Source organism: Arvicola amphibius, chromosome 11 (genome assembly GCF_903992535.2).
Source record: "Arvicola amphibius chromosome 11, mArvAmp1.2, whole genome shotgun sequence".
In the NCBI taxonomy this organism is placed as follows: Eukaryota; Metazoa; Chordata; class Mammalia; order Rodentia; family Cricetidae; genus Arvicola; species Arvicola amphibius.
Genome location: NC_052057.2, coordinates 55184204 through 55211824, shown reverse-complemented (window position 1 = coordinate 55211824; position 27621 = coordinate 55184204). Strand labels below are relative to the sequence as shown.

Below are 27621 nucleotides of genomic sequence, written 5' to 3'. Positions count from 1 at the left end.
TTTGACCAATGAATGTAACATATAGACAGAAGACCCGCCTACATCATACTAGGAGATATCAATGGACTCTCTTCCCAAAAGGTATGCTCAGTAACTCCACATTGTGCCAATACTTTGTAAATCAGCCATTGGAAATAATAAGCAATTTCCTAAGTCTATAATTTACCATTACATGAATGACATTTTGCTATCTGATTCAAACATGGATATATTAGAAAAAATGTTTGCAGAAGTAAGGAAAGTTTTGCCAAAATGGGGATTATAAATTGCTCCTGAAAAAATACAGAGAGGAGATTCTGTCATTTACCTAGGTTATAAAATAGGTTTGAAGAAAATTAGAACACAAAAGGCACAATTTGGGAGAGACCGGATATGGACTCTTAATGACTTTCAAAGACTATTAGGAAACATTTCCAGTCTATGACTGGATGTTGCAATAATACCTGATCTAATAATTCATTTAAACAAAACCTTATATGGTGATAAAATTTGAATGGTCCCAGAGAATTAACAGCTGGAACAGAAAAGTAATTGACAATTGTTGAGGAAAAAATACAGGAGGCACATGCAGATAGGGTGAATCCAAATCTTACTTGTATTCTAGTCATATTGCTTTCCAGAATTTCTCTTACAGGAATTTTAATGCTGAAGGATGATATTATTTTTAAATGAATCTTTTTGCCATATTAACCAAGTAAAAAATTAAAAACTATGTAGAAAATCTCTGAATTAATTACAAAAGGTAAGTTGAGACTTTGTAAACTAGCAGAAATTATAGTGCCTTTCACTACTGATGAAATAGAAAAGTTATGGGAAGACAATGAACCATGGCAAAGAGCTTGTGCTAATTTTTGGGAGAAATTAACAGCAACTATCCCAAAAGTGATAGGCTTAACCTTATAAAGAGAAATTCTTGGATTCTTCCCTGTATTGTATGTGATGCTCCAATAACTGGAGCCCGTACATTTTATACTGATGCAAATAAATCAGGGAAGGCAGGTTACAGATCAGAAGAATTAAGTAAGGTAGAACAAAGCCCTTATAACTCTGTCCAGAAGGCAGAATTATATACCATTCTCATGGTGCTAAGGGATTTTAAAAAAACCTTTAAATATAGTTACTGATTCATAATATTCAGAAAGAGTTATCTTGCATATTGAAACCTTTGAATTAATACCAGATGTTACAGAATTGACTTCATGTTTTCCAGTTTCAAGACATAATCAGGAATAGGCTTTGTCCTATATACATAATATACATCCAATCCTATACAGGTCTGCCATATCCTCTAGTACAAGGAAATGCAGAAATTGATCAATTATTGTTTGGAAGCATCTTGCAGGCCTCTGAATTTCATGAAAAATATCACATCAATACCAGAGATTTAAAGAAAAGTTTTCTATTACATGACAACAAGCTTAGGAGATTATAAAGAGATGCCCTACTTGCTCTTTATATAATCAAACACTATTCCCTGCAGGGAGTCACCCTAAGGTTACTCAAAGCATTGTAATCTGGCCAATGGATGTGTTCTACTTTGCAGAATTTGGAAAATTAAAATATGTACACCACACCATTGACACTTATTCTGGCTTTCAGTGGGCAACTGCTTTAAGTTCAGAAAAGGCTGATTCAGTAATCACACATTTATTGGAAGTTCTGTCCATCATGGGTATACCTGCACAAATAAAGACAGATAATGGTCCAGCATATATCTCTAGAAAAATGAAACGATTCTTTGCTTATTATAATATTAAGCTTGTTCCAGCTATACCACACAAGCCTACATGTCAGTCCGTTATAGAAAGATCAAATCAAACTATAAAGTATATGTTAAACAAACAGAAAGGGGTGGAAATTGCCCCCAGAAATAGATTACATAATGCTTATTAACCTTGAATTTTCTTAATGCTAATGAGAAAGAGACATCAGCAGCAGAGAGACATTGGATAATAGAAAAGTTTTCTGAATTAAATTAACTGGTTTATTTCAAGAATGTGCTGACCTCATAATGGAAGCCAGGATATGTGCTGCGTTGGGGAAGGGGTTTTGCTCTTGTTTTCACAGAAGAAAAATTATGGATACCATCAAAATTAATAAAGATTCAGTTTGAAAAGGGAAACCTCTTGAAAAAAAGAAATAACAGCTCCTCCACAATGTTGACAATCATACAGATGGTAAGGAAACCTTATAAGGGTTGGGGCTGGGTTCTGTTCTTGTTTTTGTCTTCAAAAATTTAAGAGACCCTGGCTGTTTGAATACTGACAGATGAAAAAATAACTACCCAATAAGGATCATCAATAAAATTGAATATGATTTGTAAGCACAAATGTTATAAATACATTTATATACATGTATGTATTTATATTTATGAATACATAGAGATGGTTTTGGAGTTGGACAATGGCTCTGTCCTCCTTTAAATCCAAGCATGTTGTTAAAAGAAAAATCCAGAGATTCTGTCTCATGTCAGGAGCCATCTAATGTGGGACAGAAAGAAAAAAGAATTTAGAAAAAAAAATTTACTTTTTGTCTTTATCATACCTTTCATTGAATATATATGTCTGTATATGTCTATATAAATAATGCTTAAGTTTTCCACAATGAACAATGAATTTTCTTGCAGTAATCTTTGAAGTTTCCAGGAAGAAAATGGGGCCCACAACAACAACATAGGCACAGGTATCAAAAAGAAGAAAGACCCAGGGTCCAATAAAAGAAGTCCAAAAACAACCCCAAGATTTTCCTGTTCCAAAGACCCCACCCTTTCTGTTTGAGTGCATTGTACTTCAAGAGACTTGAGTCTACTTTCTTGCCCCATGAACATTCAAATATTTGATGCTGGGAAGAAGTCAGACACCTAGGAACCTGGAATCAGCTGGAACAGCATCCTGTTACAAAGAGGCTGGGCTCATGACAGAGCACTTCCACTCTCTAGTATCCATCTCCAGGATCCACATGCAAAAAAGAGTCAGCGATGGTAAGAGTCACAGTAAGTAAGGCAGAATCCAGATTCAATCCAATACCCTAAAGAATGGGATCTAGACAATGCCTTGAGGGGAAGATGTTGTGAAACATCAAAAGATGTGCATCTAAAATTAGGATCTTTAGAGAGCTGGTCCTACAGAGGATGCAAAAAAGAGGCACACAGGGTAGAGGCTGGTGGGCTGGAACCTTACCACAACATGGGTCCAAGAAAATCCTGGGGCAGTTAGTTCCTGGGACCAGAGAGCTGGGATGTTGGCACTGTCCATATGACAAAAGTCTTTTCAGATTAGGTGCCTTCAGGGAAAAATGCCACAAGCCCACAATTACTTCGAGGTCATAGACCAAAAACCTGGACCTGCACCCTTTGGTCTTTGGCCACAGTCTGGTAAATATCATGACCCTAGCCAGTTCACAACTGTGAGGAGCATGCTGCAGCAGGACTCTACTCTGTGAGAAGGATCCTGGAATTCTACAGAACTCATGAAGTTCTTGGAGATCCCCAAGCTACCACCCTACAGCCCAAAAGATGTAGGGCTAGGGCCTGGCTACTATACAACTCAGCAAGATGTGGAGCTCACCATGGGCAGTGTCAGGACAACCTGTGTTCTTGTTGAGAGGTATACAACCATGTTGGTATGGACAGACACCATAGGACCAAAGGGGCCATCCATAAATCCCAGGATTTTAGTGCCATATAACTGCAGAGATGAATTCCCAGAAAGACCAATAAAGCATGCTTTGTGCTTTCTCTGTCGTTCTTATTGTATTGTAAAGTTTTCCCCCAATGCTTAAGATTTAACAGGGCTTCAGCTCTCACCAGATCCAGACTTAAGTGACAATCAGGGGCACCAATCCACTCTGAGTAAAGCAAAAAGAGTAACTTTATTACTAGTGTATAAGATTGACAACTTAATCATGTCAGGTATTTTAAGGTAAGGCTTCCTGTGAGAGAGAACTCACATCCAAATGAACACTTGGCCTTGTACTAAAGACTAAGATTTGGTTCTTTGTCTGGATTGGGTTCATTTTCTGCCAACTAAAGAACTGAGACATGTGAAATATACTATTCCAGGCAGCAGTGTTGTGGGGTATCCATCAGAGAAGACGATTAGGACATGAGCTTAAGCCAATAAAAAGTATTTGAGTCAGACAGCAACTAAAATGGGTGTAGAGATCCCATTGCAACAGCAAACTGTAGAAGTTAGCTTGATTTGGAAAATAACCAGGCTAGGTAAAAGATAACAGAATTATATTTTTTCCACAGTTACAAAAAAATAGTAACCACCTGTGTCTTATCAGATCACCATGGATTAAAATTAGAAATCAACAAAAATGCTACCCACAGAAAGCCCACAAACTCATGGAAACTGAACAGTCAACTACTGAACCACACCTAGGTCAAAGAAGACATAAAGAAAGAAATTAAAGCCTTTCTTGAATTTAATGAAAACAAAGACACAACTTACTCAAACCTATGGGACACAATGAAAGCACTGCTAAGAGGAAAATTCATAGCACCAAGTGCCCACTTTAAAAAAAAAAAAAACGGAGAAAGCACTAACTGGTGACTTAACAGCACACCTGAAAACTCTGGAAAAAAAAGAAGCAGACTCACCTAGGAGGAGTAGAAGACTGCAAATTATCAAACTGAGGGCAGAAATCAACAAAATAGAAACACAGAAAACAATCCAAAGAATCAATGAAACAAAAAGCTGGTTCTTGGAGAAAATCAACAAGATTGACAAACCCTTAGCCAATCTAATCAAACAGCAGAGAGAGAACAAGCAAATTAATAAGATCAGAAATGAAAAGGGGGACATAACCACAGACACAGAGGAAATTCAGAGAATCATCAGATGTTACTACAAAAGCCTGTATGCCACAAAATTGGAAATGTAAAAGAAATGGACAGTTTTTTTAGATAAATACCATATACCAAAGTAAAACCAGGAACAGGTAAATGCTCTAAATAGACCTGTTAGTCGCGAAGAATTAGAAACTGTTATCAAAAAACCGCCCTACCAAAAAGAGCCCAGGACCAGATGGTTTCAATGCAGAATTCTACCAAAACTTCCAAGAAGACCAAATACCTATACTCCTTAAGGTATTTCACAATATAGAAACACAAGAGTCACTCCCAAATTCCTTTTATGAAGCTACAGTTACCCTGATACATAAACCACACAAAGACTCAACCAAGAAAGAAAATTACAGGCCAATCTCACTCATGAACATCGATGCAAAAATTCTCAATAAAATACTGGCAAACCGAATCCAAGAACACATTAGAAAAATTATCCACTACGATCAAGTAGGCTTCATCCCAGAGATGCAGGGCTGGTTCAACATATGAAAATCTATCAATGTAATCCATCATATAAATAAACTGAAGGATAAAAACCATATGATCATCTCATTAGATGCAGAAAAAGCATTTGACAAAATTCAGCACCCCATTATGATAAAGGTCTTGGATAGATTAGGGATACAGGGGTCATTCCTAAATATAATAAAGGCTATTTACAGCAAGCCGACAGCTAACATCAAATTAAACGGAGAGAAACTCAAGGCCATCCCACTAAATTCAGGAACACGACATGGCTGTCCACTCTCTCCTTATCTCTTCAATATAGTGCTTGAAGTTCTACCAATAGCAATAATACAACATAAGGGAATGAAGGGGATTCGATTTGGAAAGGAAGAAGTGAAACTTTCGTTATTTGCAGATGATATGATAGTGTACATGAGCGACCTGAAAAACTCCACCAAAGAACTCCTACAGCTGATAAAGTCCTTCAGTAATATAGCAGGATACAAGATCAACTCCAAAACAATCAGTTGCCCTCCTATACACAAAGGATAAGGAAGCAGAGAGGGAAATCAGAGAAGTATCACCTTTCACAATAGCCACAAATAGCATAAGATATCTGGGAGTATCTCTAACCAAGGAAGTGAAGGATTTATTTGACAAGAACTTTAAGTCTTTGAAGAAAGAAATTGAAGAGGATACCAGAAAATGGAAGGATCTCCCCTGCTCGTGGATTGGGAGGATCAACATAGTAAAAATGGCAATTCTACCAAAAGCAATCTATAGATTCAATGCAATCCCAATCAAGGTCCCATTAAAATTCTTCACAGAGATTGAGAGGACAATAATCAACTTTATATGGAAAAACAAGAAACCCAGGATAGCCAAAAAAATCTTATACAATAAAGGTACTTCTGGAGGCATTACCATCCCTGACTTCAAACTCTATTACAAAGCTACAGTATTGAAAACAGCTTGGTATTGGCATAAAAACAGAGAAGTTGACCAATGGAATCGTATAGAAGACCCGGATCTTAAACCACAAACCTACGAACACCTGATTTTTGATAAAGGAGCTAAAAGCACACAATGGAAGAAAGAAAGCATCTTCAACAAATGGTGCTGGCATAACTGGATGTCAACCTGTAGAAGAATGAAAGTAGATCCGTGTCTATCACCATGCACAAAACTCAAGTCCAAATGGATTAAAGACCTCAATATTAATCTGAACACATTGAGCTTGATAGAGGAGAAAGTGGGAAGTACTCTACAACAAATGGGCACAGGGAACCGTTTCCTGCGCATAACCCCAGCTGCACAGATATTAAGGGCAACATTGAATAAATGGGACCTCCTGAAGTTGAGCAGCTTCTGTAAAGCAAAGGACATTGTCACTAAGACACAAAGGCAGCCTACTGACTGGGAAAAGATCTTCACCAACCCTGCAACTGACAAAGGTCTGATCTCTAAAATATATAAGGAACTCAAGACTTTAAAATGCTAATGAACCCAATTAAAAAATGCGTGCTGAACTGAACAGAGAATTCTCAACAGAAGTTCAAATGGCCAAAAGACACTTAAGGTCATGCTCAACCTCCTTAGCAATCAGGGAAATGCAAATCAAAACAACTTTGAGATATCATCTTACACCTGTCAGATTGGCTAAAATCCAAAACACCAATGATAACCTTTGCTGGAGTGGTTGTGGGGTAAGAGGTACACTCATCCATTGCTGGTGGTAATGCAAACTTGTGCAACCACTTTGGAAAGCAGTGTGGAGGTTTCTCAGGAAATTTGGGATCAACCTACCCCAGAACCTAGCAATTCCACTCTTGGGAATATACCCAAGAGATGCCCAATCATACTACAAAAGCATTTGCTCAACTATGTTCATAGCAGCATTATTTGTAATAGCCAGATCCTGGAAACAACCTAGATGCCCTTCAGTGGAAGAATGGATGAAGAAACTGTGGAATATATACATGTTAGAATACTACTCAGCAGTAAAAAACAATGACATCTTGAATTTTGCATGCAAATGGATGGAAATAGAAAACACTATTCTGAGTGAGATAACCTAGACCCAAAAAGATGAACATGGGATGTACTCACTCATAATTGGTTTCTAGCCATAAATAAAGGACATCGAGCCTATAATTCGGGATCCCTGAGAAGATAATAAGAAGGTGAACCCAAAGAAAAACATATAGTAATCCTCCTGGATATTGGAAGTAGACACGATCGCTGGGCAAAAATTGGGACCTTAAGGGTGGGGCAATACGGGGCCAAGGGAAGATGAGGAGGGAAAACGTGAAGGGGAGAATGGGGGCAGCTCGGAGGAATGGGATGCTTGGGATATAGGAAGGCTGGATATGGGAGCAGAGAAGCATATATCTTAATTAAGGGAGCCATCTGAGGGTTGTCAAGCGACTTGACTCTAGAGGGGTTCCCGGGTTTCCAGGGAGTTGCCCCCAGCTAGTTCCTTGGGCAGCTGACAAGAGGGAGCCCGAAAAGGCCAGTTCCTATAGCCATACTGATGAATTTCTTGCACATCACCATAGAACCTCCACCTGGCAATAGATGAAGAAAATGACTGAACCCCACATTGGAGCACTGGACTGAGCGCCCAAGGTCCTGATGAGGAGCAGAAGGAGGGAGAACAAGAGAAAGAAAGTCAGGACCGTGAGGAGTGCGTTCACCCATGGAGACGGTGGGACAGAACTAACGGGAGATTACCAACTCCTGTTGGTATGGGACTGATGGAACATGCGACCAAACCAGACTCTTTGAATGTGGCCGATGGTGGGGACTGACTGAGAAGCCAAGGACAATGGCGCTGGGCTTTGATTCTTCTGCATGGATGGGCTCTGTGGGAGCCTTCTCAGCTTGGTTGATCACTTTCCTGGACCTTGGGGGAGCTGGGAGGACCTTGCTCTTAACATAGAATAGGGAACCCTGATGGCTCCTTGGACTGGAGAGGGAGGGAGGAAGGTATGGGTGGAGGGGAGGGGAGGGAAGGGGGAAGAGGAGGGAAGGAGATGAAAATTTTTAAATATAAAAAATAAACCATAAAAAACAATTATATTTTATTTATTATAAGGGGAAATCTCATGAAACAGGAATGAGAAGTCCAAGCTCAGCTATGCTGCAAGGGAACCACACAGAGAGAAAGTGCACCTGGGCCATATGCCATTTTTCTCCTGGTACCAGAAAGCCACACCCTAACTTGGTTCTACCTCTGAAGAGAATTGGTTAGCAAAGATTACCCATTACCTCCCCCTTTTGTCTAAATAAGAGTGATCCAAACCCAATACAAAACTATATACAATAGAAACAGACATCAAGTGTAAAGGTGCCACCAACATAAACAATAGTAAGCAAAGAACATATGATAAATGTTTTAACAGACATTTACTCCAAAGATTCTAAATCTTGCATCAGAAATAGGCTTGGCTAAACCACAAGAGGATGGTAACTATGACCATCTAATCTTTAAACCCATCGAAGGCCTGAGAAGTGATATAATATTACTTGAGTAGGCAGGAAGTGCAATCAAATATCTTCCAAAGTGAGCAATATATAACAGAGACAATTGGCTACTTGAGCAATCACCCAAAGTCTCATTTGTAATGTTGAAGCAAACAACTTTGGCTAAGGCCTAATGTAACTGACAGGCCATTTTTAGAGGCAGAAAATTTTTCAGAACCGTCTTACCCTGTCTTGGCAAGGTTTGGCAGTCCTTTTTCTTGTGTCCTGTTTATCCAGTCCAGATGTACTTTGTCAGTGATTGAGGCATGGGCAGTTCCTTGCCCAAAGGCCAATTGTGCCAAGAAGAAAACAAACACCAAGTGGAGTGTCTTCAGTGCTCCGCATTTTCTTGGGAATAGATTCGTGCTGCCAAGAGCAATCATTTCTCATATCAACAGAACCCTAAGTTATTTAAATGCCATGTTCTACAGATCCTTGAAGTGGTTGAAAATTACCTATCTAAACAGAATACAATCTCTATGTATCTAAAGAAACTAATTAATCTGACTGTATGTATAACAAACATGAACAACTATTGACCTATAATTTTTAGTGCCCGTATAACTGTCATAATATTAAATAATCTGTAAACAAATGTGCAACAAATGAGGACAATGATCTCAAAATGTAAATAATATATAAGTATCTTGATCAGAAGTAAGAATAATATATGGTGAAATATGAAACTATATCCTAAAAGTTGTATCAGTATAAAAATGTCCTAAACAGAGGTAGAAACATGCATGTATACAATATGACAGAATAACTTTGCATAGGTGTACAAATATTGTAAAAAGAAATAAATATAATTTGAAGTATCAATACATAAAAAACTATACCAATGTAAGTTATCCATAAATAACAACTCACAAGTATTTGCCCTTTTACCCACTATTATTATTAGTGTGAATAAGTTCTCACTAAATATGTATTATCCAACTCGATTTTCCCCCTTTGTTTTTTTGAGCCTACATAGTTTCCACCCCAACCCTCTTCCTTATACAAGTAATAATGAACAACCCATAAATGGTGTTTCCAACCCTGAGTACAAACTTTGTTGGGTGAGAGGACTTCGTCTTCTAGAGTTGCTTCCAGCTGTCATGGGGGCGATGTTCTTTTTATGGGATCCTGCAAAAGTAAAGTGATGATCTGAATCTTCTGTCCAGTGTTCTGTTCTAATGTCCTCATTGAGAATTCCAAGGTGTGAAGTCTGTCCAGCAAAGATAATATCTCATCCTTAGCCATAATTTTTATAGCATGCATATTTCCTGGAGAGACATTCTCTCAGTCAATCTATCATAACCATTCAACAGAGTCCAATTAATACATTCAATAGTATGAATTCTCTCAGATAATGTCTCAGCACCCTCTGTCATTAACTGGGTTTTATTTGTCAAATTGGTTGTATCCTCCAGAGTGCTGAATTTCCCTTTTAGTTGGTCTTTACCAGTCTGTAAAGACTGTATCATTTCTAAAAGTGCCTCATTCTTGGCCCAATTATCAAACCATGTTTTTAAGGAGAAAATATGAAGAACAAAGTTAATCCCCTGAATCAAATAGGGGGATGTAGGTGAGAAATCATATAAACTTGTATAGCATCATACATGGTATAAGTAAAAACCCTATTGAATTCTAGAAATGTTAAATTGTCCATCATCTTGCCGTTTTAAATTATAAATTTGTGATTTACATTTTAACTTATATATCTTACTTGTGGTTGAGTTTTAGCTGGAGAATGTGCAATAACTGTACCTGCCAGTAGGTGTTGCAGTGCACTTGTAGCCATGCGGCCAGCTTGAATCTGATTTTAGTGTTATATACTGAAAGATATGCTCAAATTAAAAATAATTATTTAGTGTAAATCCCTAATAGTGCGCTTCACAGAAGTCCCTGATTGGTAAGCAGCCACACAAACACAAAGAGAGCAAGAATTCAATGCCAAACAGAGACACCCAGGAAATCCATTTCCTGCCTGAGCTTCTGTGAGGACCAGAAAACCCGGACCCAGAAGCCAGCCTCCTGCAGTTGTGGTGGCCAAGGTGCCTGAGGACTTGGAGCAACTCTGAAACATTTAATGAGAAAATTGAAGAACTACAGCTAGTGGCTACTTAGGGCTGCTGCATGGGAATTCTATGCCCAAATGGATAGCATGGAGCCTGACAGAGGCTGGCTGGAGCTGTTGGAGACCCAAGCCCCATGATATGGTGTCAACTATAGAAGTTAGCTCATTTTGGAAAATAATCAGTCTAGATAAAAGATAAAACAAATATATTTTTATTTATTATAAGAGGAAAACTCACAAAAGATAAATAAGAAGTCCAAGCTCAGGTGTGCTGTGAAGGAACCACACACAGAGAGAGGGCACCTGGGCTGTGTGCCATTTTTCTCCTGGTGCCAGAAAGCCACATCCTAACTTGATCCAACCTCTTAAAGATAATTAGTTGGAAAAGAATCCCCATCACCAGGCCTTTCTCGGGGTGAGTTTTAAGCATAAAAATCATACTCTGGGTTGACATACTTTGGTTTACAAGAACAGTTAGCCATAAGCAGAACTCCAGAAGGAAATGAACCAGGTTAGTACATTTAGAAACTTTCCCACAACTATGGAAGTCAATGGATTAGGTCTCTGTGTTGTAAGAGGCCTTGTTCATTTCCTGGCCACCCAGACTCCCAAAATAATCACACATGATGCAGAAGATTTGAAATAACCAAAATAGTCCTTTTAGAATAAATCACTTTTAATAAAAGAAGAAAGAGGGGCACACTTACAAAGCCAAAGCTCCAACAAAGCAGAGAGTCAAGTGGGAAGAAACAGGGGCGTCTCTTCCCAACCTGGCTCTTTTTAAAGGTACCTTTCTCCCCTGGGGCAGCCACGCCCCTGAACGCAGGGATTGGGCCAGCTGCCCCAACATCTCCCCCTTTTGTCTAAATAAGGCAGATTCAGAAACCAAATACAACTATATACAATGGGAATAGATCATATAAAATTACAAGAAGCAAACAATATTAGGCGAGGAACATATAACAAAAATTTTACTAAACATTCTACTTCAGGAAGTCTAAAAAATGTAGAAGGTAGCTACAATTATCTAATCTTTAACCCCATCAAAGATCTGAGAAGGGAAGTAATATTACTAAAGCAACCAGGAAGCACAAACGAGAAACTTCCAAAATGTGCAACAGATGACAGAGACAACTGACTACCTGGGCAACCACACAAAATCTTGTTAGCAATGTTGAGGCAACCAACTTTGGCTGAGGCCTGATATAACCTGACATACCATTATTCAATGGCAAGGAACCTTTAGTAGAACTATCCTATCTTGTCTTGGCAAGATAAGACAATTCTGTTTTATCCACTTATGGATATTTTGTATCTTAGTCGGTAGTGGAGGTATGGGCTTTTCTTTGCCCAAAGGCCAGTTCTACCAAGAAGAAGACAAACTCCCAATGGAGTGTCTTTGGTGCTCAACGTTCTCTCAGGAGTAGAGCATTGTTGCCAGGAGTGATTGTGTCTCATAAGTACAAAACTCTAGGTTAGATTAAAGGCCATGTTCTACAGCTCTTCAAAGAGGTCGAAGATTATGCTATCTATACTAAATATAATCTCTATGTGTCTAAAAAACCTGATTATCCTAAATATAAATATGATAAACGTATAATTCTCAACACTTATCTTACTGTATGACTAATAGAATAGACAACTGTGCAATAAATGAAGACAATGATTTCCAAATGTAAACAGGGTCATTACATAAATAATATCTGAGGTAGAAATGTACATTGCAATATGGTAAACAATGTCATTACATAAATAATATCAGAGGTAGAGATGTACATTGCAATATAGAATATATCTCAATATAACAATTGTTTCAAACAGAGGTAGGATCATACTCTCATACAATGTTCAATATATCAATATACAAGAATAAGCACCCATATAGTTTTCAAAAAACAATAACTCACATAAATCAATTATTCCTTCAGACCACCAGTTAATCCCTCCCCCCTTTATTATATATATATATATATATATATATATATATATATATATGAAGTTTATGCCCCTGAGTCCATATAAAGTTTTCCTCAACCCCTCAACCCTATACCAGCCAACAATTAGTGTCCCTAAACCTGAGGGTAAACTTTGTTGGGGGGTGGGGGCGTCATCATCTAAGATTGCTTCCAGCTGACATAGGAGCGACTTTTCTTCTCAGGGGGTCCTGTGAAAGCAAATGATGGTAAAATACCCAGAGTAACATTTCATCTAGGAAGAATGCATCTAGCCTCTGAATATTTTGAGGAGATCCGGCCAGAATGTTGTCAAAAATGTGCACTATTCAAAAGTGTTCTGTGCAATTGGTACCAAAAAACAGGCCAAATATTAGCGCTACAAAAACATGACGTCATAATAACCAGTTGGAGTTGATGTTGCGGGGCCCTGTCTTCATCCTGGAAACTTCAAAGTTTACTGAAGAAAAAATTTGTTGTTTGTTACGAGAAAGATAAGCATTATCTACAGAGACATATACAGACATATATGTGCATATCTTCAATGAAAGGTGCATTAAAGACAGACATAGATAAGAGGGAAGGCAAAGAAGGCAAATATATTAGTATCATTATTAACATTATTATTATTATTATTCTGTCTCATAACATGGCTCCTGACCTAAGACAGAAAATCTGAGAAATCTTTTATAAACAAGCTTGGAATTGGAGAGGGACTGGGCCAGAGTCCAACTCCAAAAAACCGGCTCTAAATATTTATAAAGAAATGCATATTGACACACATTCAAAAAATTGTTTTTCATACTCATGGAGCTTACCCAGTGTTAATGTTGATCCTTGATGGGTTGCAACTGGTTTCCATCCATCAGTACTTAAGATATCCAGGTATCCAGGGTCCCTCGGATCCTTTGAAGGTGAGCATCTTTCTGTGAAGATAAGAAAAGAACCCTGCCCCCAAACTATAGTTCTCTTACTCTCAGTATATTCACCATCCTTGTGCATGAATTGTTATTCTTCTTTTCCAAGGGGCTTCTCCTCTTCAAACCGAACCTTTATTAACTTTGATGGTATCCACGATTTTTCTTCTCCTGTGGAGACAAGAACAAAACACCTTCCCCAACGAAGCAAATCCCCTGGCTTCAACTGTGAGGTCAGCACATCCTTGAAATATACTGCTTGACTTAATTCAGCAGACTTTTCCATTATCCAATGTCTTTCTGCAGCCGTTGTCCCCTTCTCATTAGCGTTGAGAAAATTCAAGGTTAGTAAAGCATTATGTAATCTATTTCTGGGGGTATTTTCCACCCCCTTTTGTTTGTTTAACATATCCTTTATAGTTCTATTTGATCTTTCAATGACTGCTTGACCTGTAGGATTGTAGGGTATACCTGTAACATGCTTAATATTGTAATAAGCAAAAAAACGTTTCATTTTCCTAGAGACATAAGCTGGACCATTATCCGTCTTTATTTGTGCAGGTATACCCATGATGACCATAACTTCTAACAATGAGTGATTACCGAATCAGCCTTTTCTGAGCTTAAAGCAGTTGCCCATTGGAAGCCTGAATAAGTGTCAATGGTATGGTGTACATATTTTAATTTGCCAAATTCTGCAAAGTGGAACACATCCGTCTGCCAGATTTCATTCCTTTTAGTGCCCTTTGGATTAGTCCCTGCAGGCAGTGGTGCTTGGTTATAAAAAGAGCAAGTAGGGCATTTCTTTACAATCTCCTTAGCTTGTTGCCATGTAATAGAAAACTCTTTCTTCAAGCCTTTGCTATTGACATGATGCTTTTCATGAAATTCTGAAGCCTGCAGCACACTACCAATCAATAACTGATCAATATCTGCATTACCTTGTGCTAAAGGACCTGGCAGACCTGTATGGGATTGGATGTGAGTTAAATACATAAGGCAAAGCCTGTTCCTGATCATGTCTTGTACCTGGATAAACAATGAGGTTAGTTCAGTATCATCAGGTATGAATTCAGCAGTTTCAATATGTAAGATAACTCTTTCTGCATATTGTGAGTCAGTAATAATATTAAGAGGTTCCTTAAAATCCCTTAGCACCATAAGAATGGCAAATAACTCTGCTTTTTGGACAGAATCATAAGGACTTTGTTCCACCTTACTCAAGTCTTCTGATTTGTAGCCTGCCTTCCCTGATTTATTAGGATCAGTATAAAACGTGCGGGCTCCAGTTATTGGAGCATCATGGATGATTCGAGGAAGAATCCAAGAAGTTCTCTTTATAAAGTTAAACCTCTGGCTTTTTGGATAGTTGTTACTAATTTCTCCTAAAAACTTAGCACAAGCTCTTTGCCATGGTTTTCTTATCTCATCAGCGGTGAAAGGCACTATGATTTCTGCTGGGTCCATGCCCACTAGTTGACGAAGTCTCAATTTTCCTTTTATAATTAGTTCAGAAAACTTCCCCATATAGGTTTTTATTTTCTTACTTGGTTTATGAGGTAGAAAGATCCACTCTAAGATAATATCATCTCTTTGCATTAAAATTCCTGTAGGAGAAATTTTTGAAGGTAATATGACGAGAATACAACTGAGTTCTGGATTCACCCTATCCACATGTGCTTCCTGCAATTCTTCTTCAACCATTGTCAGTTCTTTTTCTGCTTCAGCTGTTAATTCTCTGGGACTGTTTAAGTCTCTTTCACCATCTAAGGTTTTATTTAAGTGAATTATCATATCAGGTGTTATCCCAACAGCCTGTCGAAGGTTGGAAATGTCTCCCAACAACCTTTGAAAGTCATTAAGAGTCCGTAGTCGATCTCTCCTAATTTGTGCCTTTTGTGTCTTAATTTTTTGCAAGCCTATTCTATAACCTAGATAATCAACAGAATCTCCTCTCTGAATTTTTTCAGGAGCAATGTGTAATCCCCATTTAGGTAGAACTATTTTCACCTCTTCAAACAGTCTTTCTAAGGTATCCATGTTTGAATCAAACAATAAGATATCATCCATGTAATGATAAATAATAGACTTGGGAAACAGCTTGCGTATTATTTGCAATGGTTGATTTACAAAGTATTGGCACAGGGTGGGAGAGTTCAACATGCCCTGTGGGAGTACTGTCCACTGGTATCTCTTGGTAGGTTGAGAGTTATTATATTTAGGCACTGTAAAGACAAACTTTTCTCTATCTTTTTCTTGTAAAGGTATGGTGAAGAAACAATCCTTCAAATCAATAACTATGAGAGGCCATCCTTTTGGTAATAAAGAAGGCAGAGGAAGTCCAGATTGCAGAGAGCCCATAGGCTGAATAACCTTGTTGATAGCTCTGAGATCTGTCACCATTCTCCATTTACCAGATTTTTTCTTAACCACAAATACAGGAGAATTCCAAGGGCTGGTAGATTCTTCTATATGCTGAGCATCCAATTGTAGTGTGAAGCGGCGGGGCTGTGTCCCGCCACCCGGCAGCCGGCTAGCTTTACACCCGAAATAATTACACGGAAACTGTATTCTTTTAAAACACTGCCTGGCCCATAGTTTCAGCCTCTTATTAGTTAATTCTCACATCTTCCTTTAACCCATATTTAGTAATTTGGGTAGCACCACGAGGTGTGGCTTACCAGGAGAGATCTTAACCTGCATCCATCTCGGAGAGGAGCAGCATGGAGCCTCACCACGCGACTGCCTGAAGCGTCTCCCCCACTCTACTTCCTTGTTCCCACAATTCTGTTCTGTCTACTCCACCTACCTAATTTTCTGTTCTTAAAGGGCCAAGGCAGTTTTCTTTATTAATAATGAAAGTAACACATAAACACTCCTCCATCATTTCCCCTTTTTCTGTTTAAACAAAAAAGAAAGGCTTTAACTTTAACATAGTAAAATTACATGTAACAAAACAGTTATCAAGCAAGTATTACAGTTACAATATTTAAATCTATTTTATCTTTTATCATAACTAAGGAAAGCTATAACTATCTATTTATTCTTCAACTCCATCAAAGACTCCAGAAGGATATAATGCTACCTAAGTAAATAAGAAATAAGTAACTTATAAAACTCTAGAAATGACAGAGACAACTCGCTGCCTGGACAGTCACCCAAAGTTCCTCTGTACCGTTGGGGCATCCATCTTCGGGCTTCAGGCCCACAGTATCCAGCAGACATTTCCATGAAGCAGAAAAATTCCAAAGACAGTTCAGTCACTTTCTGCTGTGTCCTGCAGAACGTCTCGCAGACTCTTTCATGAATCAGGAATCCCGAAAGACCATCTCACCTTTAGGCAAGTTCAGCAGTCCTCTCTCTGCGGGTTCTTTGTGTCCAGTTTATGGAACAGTCCAGGCAAGAGCAGTTTCTTGCCCAAATGGCTAACAAACTCCATAAGTAGCCTCTTCGATGCCCATCTTCCTCTCGAAGTAGATTGGTGCTGCCAGGAGCAGACGTGTCTCATTGTCATGAAAAACCCTAAGTTATTAAAACATTAAATGCCATATTCTGCAGTCTTTGAAAGATATGAAGAATGTCTATCTAACTGAAATATGTCTCTACATATCTAGAAAATCTAGTAACATGACTATAAGCTTAACTATTATCAATGATTATCCATTAACAACCTATATTTCCTAATTATACATTACAATTTTTAAAATGAACTGCAATCACAATAGCTTAATCAAGATCAGAAATACATATACATATAACAAAATTGACCTTAAAATCTATACCAATGCAAATTCATATCTATATCATCTCCCCCTTTAAATGTAAAAGAACATTTATAAGCAATATTTGGGAAAATGGGCGCAGTTTTTTCTCTCCAAACTGCTTCCTGCTGAATGGGGGCGCTGTTATTTAGGTCTTTTATGGTGTAACCTGTGTGCTAGGTTCCTCTCAGTTGGCAGTTGAGTGAAGTAATTTTTTGAAGATGTTCACAGCAACCTTTCAGGAGGGCGTGGTCTATCATACCATATTGGGATAGAAGCAATCCACAGAGTCTCGTCCTCTGTGAAAACAAAAGAAGAAACTCTTTTCCAAAGCATCATGTTCTTAGATCCAAATCCTGAAGTCATACCGTTAAGATGTCCATTCTGGTCTAGCCTGGCAGCCCATATAATGAAATGTCTCTCTGTACTTAGCTCCTTTACAGTCAAAAAAATCAAAGAAAACACAACAAAATACATAATCCAGACTCTCTGTGAATTTTCCATTTTTACGTGGCTTATTTTCACTCTATCACTTTACTTTATTCTGTCTCTTTAAAGACTTTACCCCTTTTTTAAGGCATTAACTTTATTCTCTATATATTTATTTTTTTTTCTCTCTCTCAAGCCTACGTACAGTCATCCAACATATGGGGGTCTTATATGTCTGAATCTGTCCTATTGTGAATCTGTAATTTTTTACTATCCAGGAGCATTTCTTAAAATGTTAAGCACTTCTTAAAAACTTAAGTTGCGCCACTTATAGGTAATACGGTACTGCCTGTTTCCAGCCAAGTCTAAACCTTAACTGCGCTGTTATTGTGGTAATTACGATAGATCCTGCCTGAGATCAGCACAGTTCAGCATGGCGGAGCAGAGCCAAAGCCGCTCCTGCCTCAGTCATTTGGTGCCCCTGAGCCGCACACAGTTCCAGGCACACAGCAGTCGACATTGGAGCCGCACTCAGCAGTTTAATTCTGAGACTGAGCGTGCAGCACAGAAACTCTTTTAATCCAAGTCACAGCCGAATCTGAGGCGCAGAGCACCGCGCAGTTTGAAAACACCTCTCTCTCTATGGCGGCAGGAATCCGCAAATGCTGTCCCGCTCGCCTAAGCCTGATTCCGCCATCTGCCCAGGTGCAGGCAGGGAGCAGTGAGCCATTGGCATGGTCTCAGAGAACTTTCTTTCCGATCCCAAGCGGGCAAGGTTTTTAAGTGGATTTAGTGACCACGTTGGAGCGCCAATCTGTCACCATTCTCTATTTACCAGATTTTTTCTTAACCACAAATGCAGGGGAATTCCAAGGGCTGGTAGATTCTTCTTTATGTTGAGCATCCAATTGCTCTTGTACCAGCTGTTCTAAAGCCTGCAACTTTTCCTCAGATAAAGGCCATTGTTTTGTCCATATTGGTTTCTCAGTCAACCATTTTAGAGGTAGGGTCGTTGGTGATTCTGGAGGGGCATCCTTTGCTTTGTGTTCTTGTACAGTCCGAATGGCTGGTTTTCACCATCTGTAATACCTTTTGATGTTTTCCTCAGAAATATATGCTCTAGAGGCAGCAGGAATGTTAATTTGAGTATTCCATTGCTGCAATAGGTCACGACCCCATAAATTTACTGCAATATTAGCTACATATGGCCTTAATTTTCCTATTTGTCCTTCTGTCCCTATGCATTCAACCCATCTCGTGCTTTGTCTTACTCGAGATAGGGTTCCAATTCCGAAGAGCCGAACATTTACATCCTGTAGAGGCCAATACGGATGCCAAGATTCTGGAGTAATGATACTTACATCCACTCCTGTGTCCAGCAGGCCAGTAATGAAAATGCCATTTACACACACTCTTAACTTCGGTCTTTGTTCACTTATAGAAGTTTGCCAAAATACATGTAATTCATCTTTCAGGCCATTTTTGCTTCTAACAGCAGACATGGGGTTTTCTAATTGTCCTGACAAGGCATGTTCTCCGTAGTAACGGGAAATGACTGGACCACATTCACCATGGAGGCCTGTGAGAGGCCCCCCATGGCGTTTCCCACTTGCAGTGGATTTCCTTGCCTATCTCTTGATGATCTGCATTCACTGTCCCAGTGCCTACCTTTCCCACATCTCCTACATAACCCTGAAGGCTGAGGCCTCCTATTCCTGTTATTCCTGGAAGAGGCATTATTATTATTATTTCTGTAAATCCTTTGTCTGCAATTCCGTTTCATATGTCTCATTCTGCCACAATTAAAACATTTGGTATTTTGATGTCTTCTTTTACCGTTGTCAATTGCTCTTCCAGACCTCTGTACCATAATCAGCGGATTCAATATTCAATATTCATAGTATGTAAGACCCATTCATCCAGAGGTGCTGATCTGATCTTTAGAGACATCAAAACCCTTTTGCACTCCACATTGGCATTCTCATAAGCCAAGGACTCAATTATTACCTGCCTTGCTTCTGGGTCAGATATCCCTATTTGTACAGCTTTGGTTACTCTATGTAAAATATATAAGGAATTCAAGAGACTAGACTTTAAAATGCTAATGAACCCAATTAAAAAATAGGCCACTTAACTGAACAGGGAATTCTCAACAGAAGAATTTCGAGTGGCCAAAAGACACTTAAGGGCATGCTCAACCTCCTTAGCAATCAGGGAAAGGCAAATCAAAACAACATTGAGATACCATCTTACACCTGTCAGATTGGCTAAAATCAAAAACACCAATGATAGCCTTTGCTGGAGAGGATGTGGAGTAAGGGGTACACTCATCCATTGCTGGTGGGAATGCAAACTTGTGCAACAGCTTTGGAATGCAGTGTGGAGGTTTCTCAGGAAATTTGGGATCAACCTACCCCAGGACCCAGCAATCCAACTGTTGGGAATTTACCCAAGAGATGCCCAATCACATTACAAAAGAATTTGTTCAACTATGTTTATAGCAGCATTATTTGTAATAGTCAGAACCTGGAAGCAACCTAGATGCCCTTCAGTGGAAGAATGGATGAAGAAACTGTGGAATATATACATATTAGAGTACTACTCAGCGGTAAAAAACAATGACATCTTTAATTTTGCATGCAAATGGATGGAAATAGAAAACACCATCCTGAGTGAGGTAACCCAGGCCCAAAAAGAGGAACATGGGATGTACTCACTCATCATTGGTTTCTAGCCATAAATAAAGGACATCAAGCCTATAATTCATAAAAAAAAATCCTAGAGAAGATATATAAGAAGGTGAATCCAAAGAAAAACATGTAGTTATCCTCCTGGATTTTGGAAGTAGACAAGATTGCCAGACAAAAATGGGTACTTGGGGGGATGGGATGTGGGGTTGTGTGGATTGGGAGAGAAAAGTGTGAAGTGGAGGATGGGAAGAGCTTGGGGGAATAGGATGGTTGAGATATAGGAAGGGTGGATATGGGAACAAGGAATTATATACCTTAATTAAGGGAGCCATTCTAGGGTTGGCAGAGACTTGACTCTAGAGGGGTTCCCAGGTGTCCAGGAAGATGCCCCCAGCTAGTTCCTTGAGCAGCTGAGGAGAGGGTGCCAGAAATGTCCAGATCCTATTGCCATACTCATGAATATCTTGCATATCACCATAGAACCTTCACCTGGCATTGGATGGAGAAAATGACAGAGCCCCACATAGAAGCACTGGATTGAGCTCCCAAGGTCCTGATGAGGAGCAAAAGGAGCGAGAACATGAGCAAGGAAGTCAGGACCGTGAGGAGTGCGTATACCCATTGAGACCGTGGGACAGATCTAACGGGAGACCACCAAGTCCAGCTGGAATGGGACTGATGGAACAGGGGACCAAACCGGACTCTCTGAATGTGGCTGATGGTGGGAGAGAACTGAGAAACCAAGGACAATGGCAATGAGCATGAAATCTACAGCATGGACGGGCTCACTGTGAGCCTTGTCAGTTTGGTTGCTCACCTTCCTGGACTTAGGGGGAGCTGGGAGGACCTTGGTCTTAACATAGTGAAGGGAACCCTGATGGCTCTTTGGCTTGGAGAGGGGTGGAGTGGGGGTATGGGTGGAAGGGAGGGGAGGGAAGGGGGAGGAGGAGGGGAGGAGATGGAAATTTGTAATAAAAAAATGAGAAAAAAAAGAATTACAGCCTCTATACCCCTAATTCATATAATATATTCATGAAACATTTTTAAAAGCATCAGATCACAGGGGAATCTGAATAAATTTGCATGTCTATACAGTATATAATTATATTATATAAATTATATAATTATATAAATAATGCATATACATTACTTATAAAAAGGAAAATAAAGGACATTATAATTTTCTTTCTTAAAACAATAAATAAAAATATAAAAATAAAGAAGATACCAAGCCCTGTAAATATCCAGCCAAAGGAAACCACATCTCCATTGCTCCAAAATTCAGTCATCGTGTAATTAAACAAAGTATAAAATCCTTTAACAGTGGTATTATCAGACATTTTCAATCCGAATGTTTAACTTCAATCGAAAGAAAAATTACCTGTAATGACCATTGCCTGCCAGTAGATGGCGGAGTGCACCTAGGTTCTCATGGCTGGGAAAATCAAAGATGGCATCCTGGACCAGGGCTCGTGGAACAAGCAGAGGTGCACTGGGATATAGGCGTTGGCATTGGCGGTGGTGGCAGCAGGGAGCTCAGGCAGCTCGGGGAGCCTGGCTAGCTCAGTCGGTAGTGCATGAGACTCTTAATCTCAGGGTCGTGGGTTCGAGCCCCACGTTGGGCGCCAAAATGATGTGGGGGATTTGAAATAACCAAAAATAGTCCTTTTAGAATAAATCAGTTTTAATAAAAGAAGAAAGAGGGGCACACTTACAAAGCCAAAGCTCCAACGAAGCAGAGTCAAGCGGGAAAAAACAGGCATCTCTTCCCAACCCGGCTCTTTTTAAAGGTACCTTTCTCCCCTGGGGCAGCCATGCCCCTGAACGCAGGGATTGGGCCAGCTGCCCCAACACACACAAAAACTATATTATTTAAAATATGGGAGCCGAGCGGTGGTGGCGCACGCCTTTAATCCCAGCACTCGGGAGGCAGAGGCAGGCGGATCTCTGAGTTCGAGGCCAGCCTGGTCTACAAGAGCTAGTTCCAGGACAGGCTTTAGTAACTACAGGGAAACCCTGTCTCGAAAAACCAAAATAAATAAATAAATAAATAAATAAATAAATAAATAAATAAAATAAAATATGGCTTAGCCCATTAGCTCTAACTTTTTATTGGTTAACTCTTACATCTCAATTTAACCCATTTATATTAATATGTGTATCACCACATGACTGTGGCTTACTGTCAAGGTTCTGTCTGACATCTGTCTCAGCTGGGGAAATATGGCTTCTCTAGCCTATGCCTTCTTTCTCCCAGCATTCAGGTTAGTTTTCCTTTCCTAACTCTAATATGCCCTTTCACAGGTCAAGGTTTCTTTATTAATTAAACAATAAAAGCAACACATATACAGAAGCACTTCCAACACCAGAAGATGAGACAGTATAAGGTGGCAAACAATGACTCTTCCCTCCTGCTTAGTCATAATTTGGCAGTTATAACTCTGCAGATCTTCCAATCTAAAGCATAATCAGGTTCTCTATATCTTGAATCTGTGTTTGTTATACAATTTGTTTCAGTAGATGTGCAGAACTGAGCAGAAATGAAGGTGGAACCATCATTTCGAACCAGAGCTACAAATATCTTGTATTCTTCTTACACAGACACAAGGAAATGTATTCAGGCTAGTCTTCTTGGAGGGTACAAGAAAACAGGTCACAGATAGCAGAAGTATATCTCAACCAATTCCTTCTTGTGCCAGGGGAGACCAAAGAAACAGGCACAGCAGAGACAACTCCAAACTACTTGTTGTAGAATTTTGAACTGAGTAAGCAATTGTTACTAGGAGACACTAAGCTTTAGGACATTTTTATGTAGAGTAATCTAGAAAGTCCAGAAATCACAAGGAAGGTTAAAAAACAGAGCAATTAAATGGCTGATGTTTCAATGACAGCCTCTCTTTAATAAAGATACATAAATCATATCAGTAAAATTAATTAGAATAGAAAATTGATAGCATTCCCCCTTGTCTTAGTCTGTTTGCACTTTTTAATAGGCTGTCATAAATTGCTTAATCCACAACGCAAAGTGATTAATTTGCATCATGGTTCTTCAGGCTAAAATCTGCTCAGGACTGTCTTTCTATGTCATAACATGACAGAAAGCCCTGCATAATGAGAGACTTGAGAGAACAGGAGACCTGTAAAGAAATGAGCTACCCATCATAAAAAAAACTTGCTTCCATACCAGGGGCTATACCCTTACTATACCTATATTAATCCACTCAGGAGAATATAGCCTTCAGGAAATATTTCAATGGAATTGAGCACTTCCCACACTGCTGTATTGAGAATTGCTTCAATAACCCAAGGACTCCAGGGCATTTCCATCATCACAACTCCTTCTCCTTTCTGAGACTCTAAGTGACAATTTATGACAAACAATAAATAGAATGTTATTTATATTTAGGGAAAACAAATACATGTTAAGCTATACAATATTCTTTAAATTTTTATATATTATTACATTACATAAGATTACACTGATATTTGAAAGAAAGGAAATGCATTTTATGAAGAAAGATACAAGGAGTAGGTATGTACTTCTTACTGTGCTCACTGATGGGAAGTCTAAAATCTACGTGTAGCAGCCTGGTGATAAAATGTTCTGTCTACTCCTACAATAGGCTCAGTTGCTGTACCTTTGTGTAAATGATGTAGACTAAGAGAGTTCCCACTCATGAAAGCCCTTTTAGAAGAGCACTAAGCCTGTCCATGAAGCTTTTTCCACAATTTACCTTCTTCTCTATGGACCTTAACCCCCCATCATCACTAATTTGGCAATTACATTTCAGTGTGAGGCTTGGAGAATGACAAATTATCAAAACAATGCATTATGAAGCTCAGTGCTTATAGAAAAATAACAATACTGTATCTCATATTTAAAGATCAGACATTAGGTGAACCATTTTCCATTTCTCCTTTTTATTGAAAATAAAATTTTCCTACAATATATTCTCATGACATTTTCTCTTCCTTAATTTGTTCCCAGATCCTCCCCACCCATCCAACTCCATACTTTTTCCCTCACTCTGTTTAGAAAATGGTCATATAAAAACAAGCAAGAATTAAGCAAACAAAAAAACAACAACAAAAAGCACAAGAAACACCAACACCCATAAGAACAAAAAATAAGGAAAAACTAAATGTAAACAAAAGATTTGTAAAGTTAAAGAAATTGGTCTAAATGAAGTATTATGAGACAAAATCCTCCAAAATTACTACTGAGTTTCTTTTGTGTGGGTGATAAAATCAGCCTTAATAGTAGTTGGTAAATCTAGTGAGACTCCAATAGAAAAAAGCTAATTTTTCTTTGAAAGCAGGTCAATTGGCAGTAGCTTTTGAATTAGGGATGGGGACTTGTGTCCGCCTTTCATCTCACCATCTATCTTGGACTTGTCCAGGTTCTGTGCATATTGCTACAGTCTCTGTGAGTTCACATATATGTTAGCTCTATTTTCCTTAAAGGGTCTGTTTACTATATATCTTCCACTCTAACTGGCTTTTTAAATTTTTTTTGCATCCTCTTACACTTACTTAGCTCCCTGAGCCCTGAGAAGTAATTATTAAAGGTATCTCATTTCAGACAAGTATTCCAAGGTTTCTCATTCTTGGAACTAGTTCAATTATGGGTCTCTGAGTAAGTTCCCATTTCCTGGTGCATTCTGATCTGAGATACCAAAGACAAATATGGTATATTGTTGCTGGGTCCTAATGTCTCCCTTGAAGGAGTGAGTGAAAAAGTATAGCATTAATGACACAGATTCCCAGAATCAGGTAAAAGGAAGACAACAGACTAATTGATTTAGCAGCAGGGAAAACATTATATACTCTCGCAGCACTCAGGCATCCCGGTCCATTGACATTGCATGGTCACCCACCATTGGTTAGGTATGCTCAGGCAGGATCACATGTTTTCTCAGCACTGGCTATGCACAATCAGGAAAGCACAAGGAAGATTCCAGGCTGGTTCTTCTTGGCCTGGTAGGCCCTAACTTCCTGAAGTATATAGTCTTTTGCATGTGAATGTTAGCTTTTAAGTCTTTGATAGGAATGCTACAATCTATATAACCAGAGAGGTTAGATATAGATATAGATATAGATATAGATATAGATATAGATATAGATATAGATAAACACACACACACACACACACACACACACACACACACACACACACACACACTGGGGAGTGAAAGGTATCCCAAGAACGGAGAAATTAAGTGTTGGTGAGACAATGTGTGTGTGGAGTGGGCTAGAAGGAGGCAATTGAGAGAGGGAGTGAAGATAGGAGTAAGGGAATGAATATAGGGAGTAACAAATAACAATAACTGCCACTTGAAAGGTCATATAAAAACATACAGTTAAAATTTCTTAAAATATACACATGTATGAAAGAAGCTTAATGGATTGAGCTTATTTTTCTGAGACAAGTACTAATCAATCAAACATTAAGAGGATTTTTTTTTTATTTTTCCATTCAAAAATTTACACTTCCTCCCCTCCTCCCATCCCCCTCATGCTCCACAACTCACTCTCCTCTCTCCCCCCTCCCTGCTTAAGTGAGGGCAGGGAACCCTGCCCTGTGGGAAGTCCAAGGCCCTCCCCGCTTCATCCAGGCCTAAGAAGGTATGCATCCAAATAGACTAGCGTCCCAAAAAGCCAGTTACATGCAGTAAAACAAGTGCCAGTGCCTTTATCAATGGCTTCTCAGTCAGTCCCCATTGCCAGCCACATTCAGAGAGTCCAGTTTGATCACATGTTCATTCAGTCCCTGTCCAGCAGGCCTTGGTGAGCTTCCATAAGATCAACCACACCATCTCAGTGGGTGGACATACCTATCGTGGTCCTGATTTCCTTGTTCATGTTCTCTCTCCTTCTGCTCTTCATCTGGACCTTGGGAGTTCAGTCCAGTGCTCCAGTGTGGGTCTCTGTCTCTATCTCCATCCATTGCCAGATGAAGGTTCTATGGTGATATGCAAGATATTCATCACTGTGGCTATGAGATAAGGCCAGTTCAGGCACCCTCTCCTCTGCTGCCCAAGGACCTAGCTGGGGACATCCCTGTGGACACCTGAGATCCCCTCTAGAGCCAAATCTATTGCCAACCCTAAAATGGCTCCCTTTATTAAGATATCTTCTTCCCTGCTCCTATATCTGCCCTTCCTCCATCTCCAACTTCCCATTCCCCCAAACTCTCCCCAGTCTTTCTCTTCTCCTTTCCCTCTACCCCCTCTCCCCTTCCCCTAACCCCATTCCCATTCCTACCCCCAACCCCCCCTGCTCCCAACTTTTGCCCAGCAAACTTGTTTGCTTCAAATTTCCAGGAGGATCCTTATGTTTTTCTTTGGGTTCACATTGTTATTTGAAGAGGATTTTCTGTAAAAATGAATGGGACTGTGTTAAAACTGTTGCAATGAAAACATAAAAAAACAGTCAGAATGGCTCTGTAGCAAATGCACATGCATGGGTGATTTAGAACTCTGAATCCAGTTACTGTAAGGCTTTGATAATACTGACATAATCCAGATATACATGTAAACAGATATTTAGCTCACAACTCATGGCATTGCTATAAAGAGCTCAAGATATGGTATCAAAATTATGTAACATTGTGTATAAAGAAAGTGTCATAAGAGTTAAATTGGAAGGTCTCAGTTTACTATGAAAGATTATTGAAGCTACTGAACAGCTCTCTCTGTAAATAAAATGAACACTTGATTACTATATTTCACCACAAATAGCAAACAGACACACTGATCTGACTTATAAACCAAAAGACCCATAATTCTTGAATGTAATAGAAAAACCATTGTTGTGTTGGTAAGAGTTTGAAAAATAAACTTACAAGAGAAAACAGAAAACATTAAACTTCACTAGCATAAAAAGTTTAGCTATGTGGGAGATGCAAGTCTGGGAAATCTGAGGGAGGAGACCTGAACTAGAGACCTCTGTTGGACTGGGCCCAAGCCAGGGATCTTTGCAGGAGT

General features: G+C 39.2%; 1 non-coding gene across 1 annotated transcript; it reads left to right on the top strand.

Moving 5' to 3' along the window:
* The first annotated feature begins 22187 nt into the window (after positions 1 to 22187).
* Positions 22188 to 22260, top strand: Trnak-cuu. The gene has a single exon. It is a non-coding gene; the product is annotated as a tRNA-Lys (tRNA).
* The last annotated feature ends 5361 nt before the right edge of the window (positions 22261 to 27621 follow it).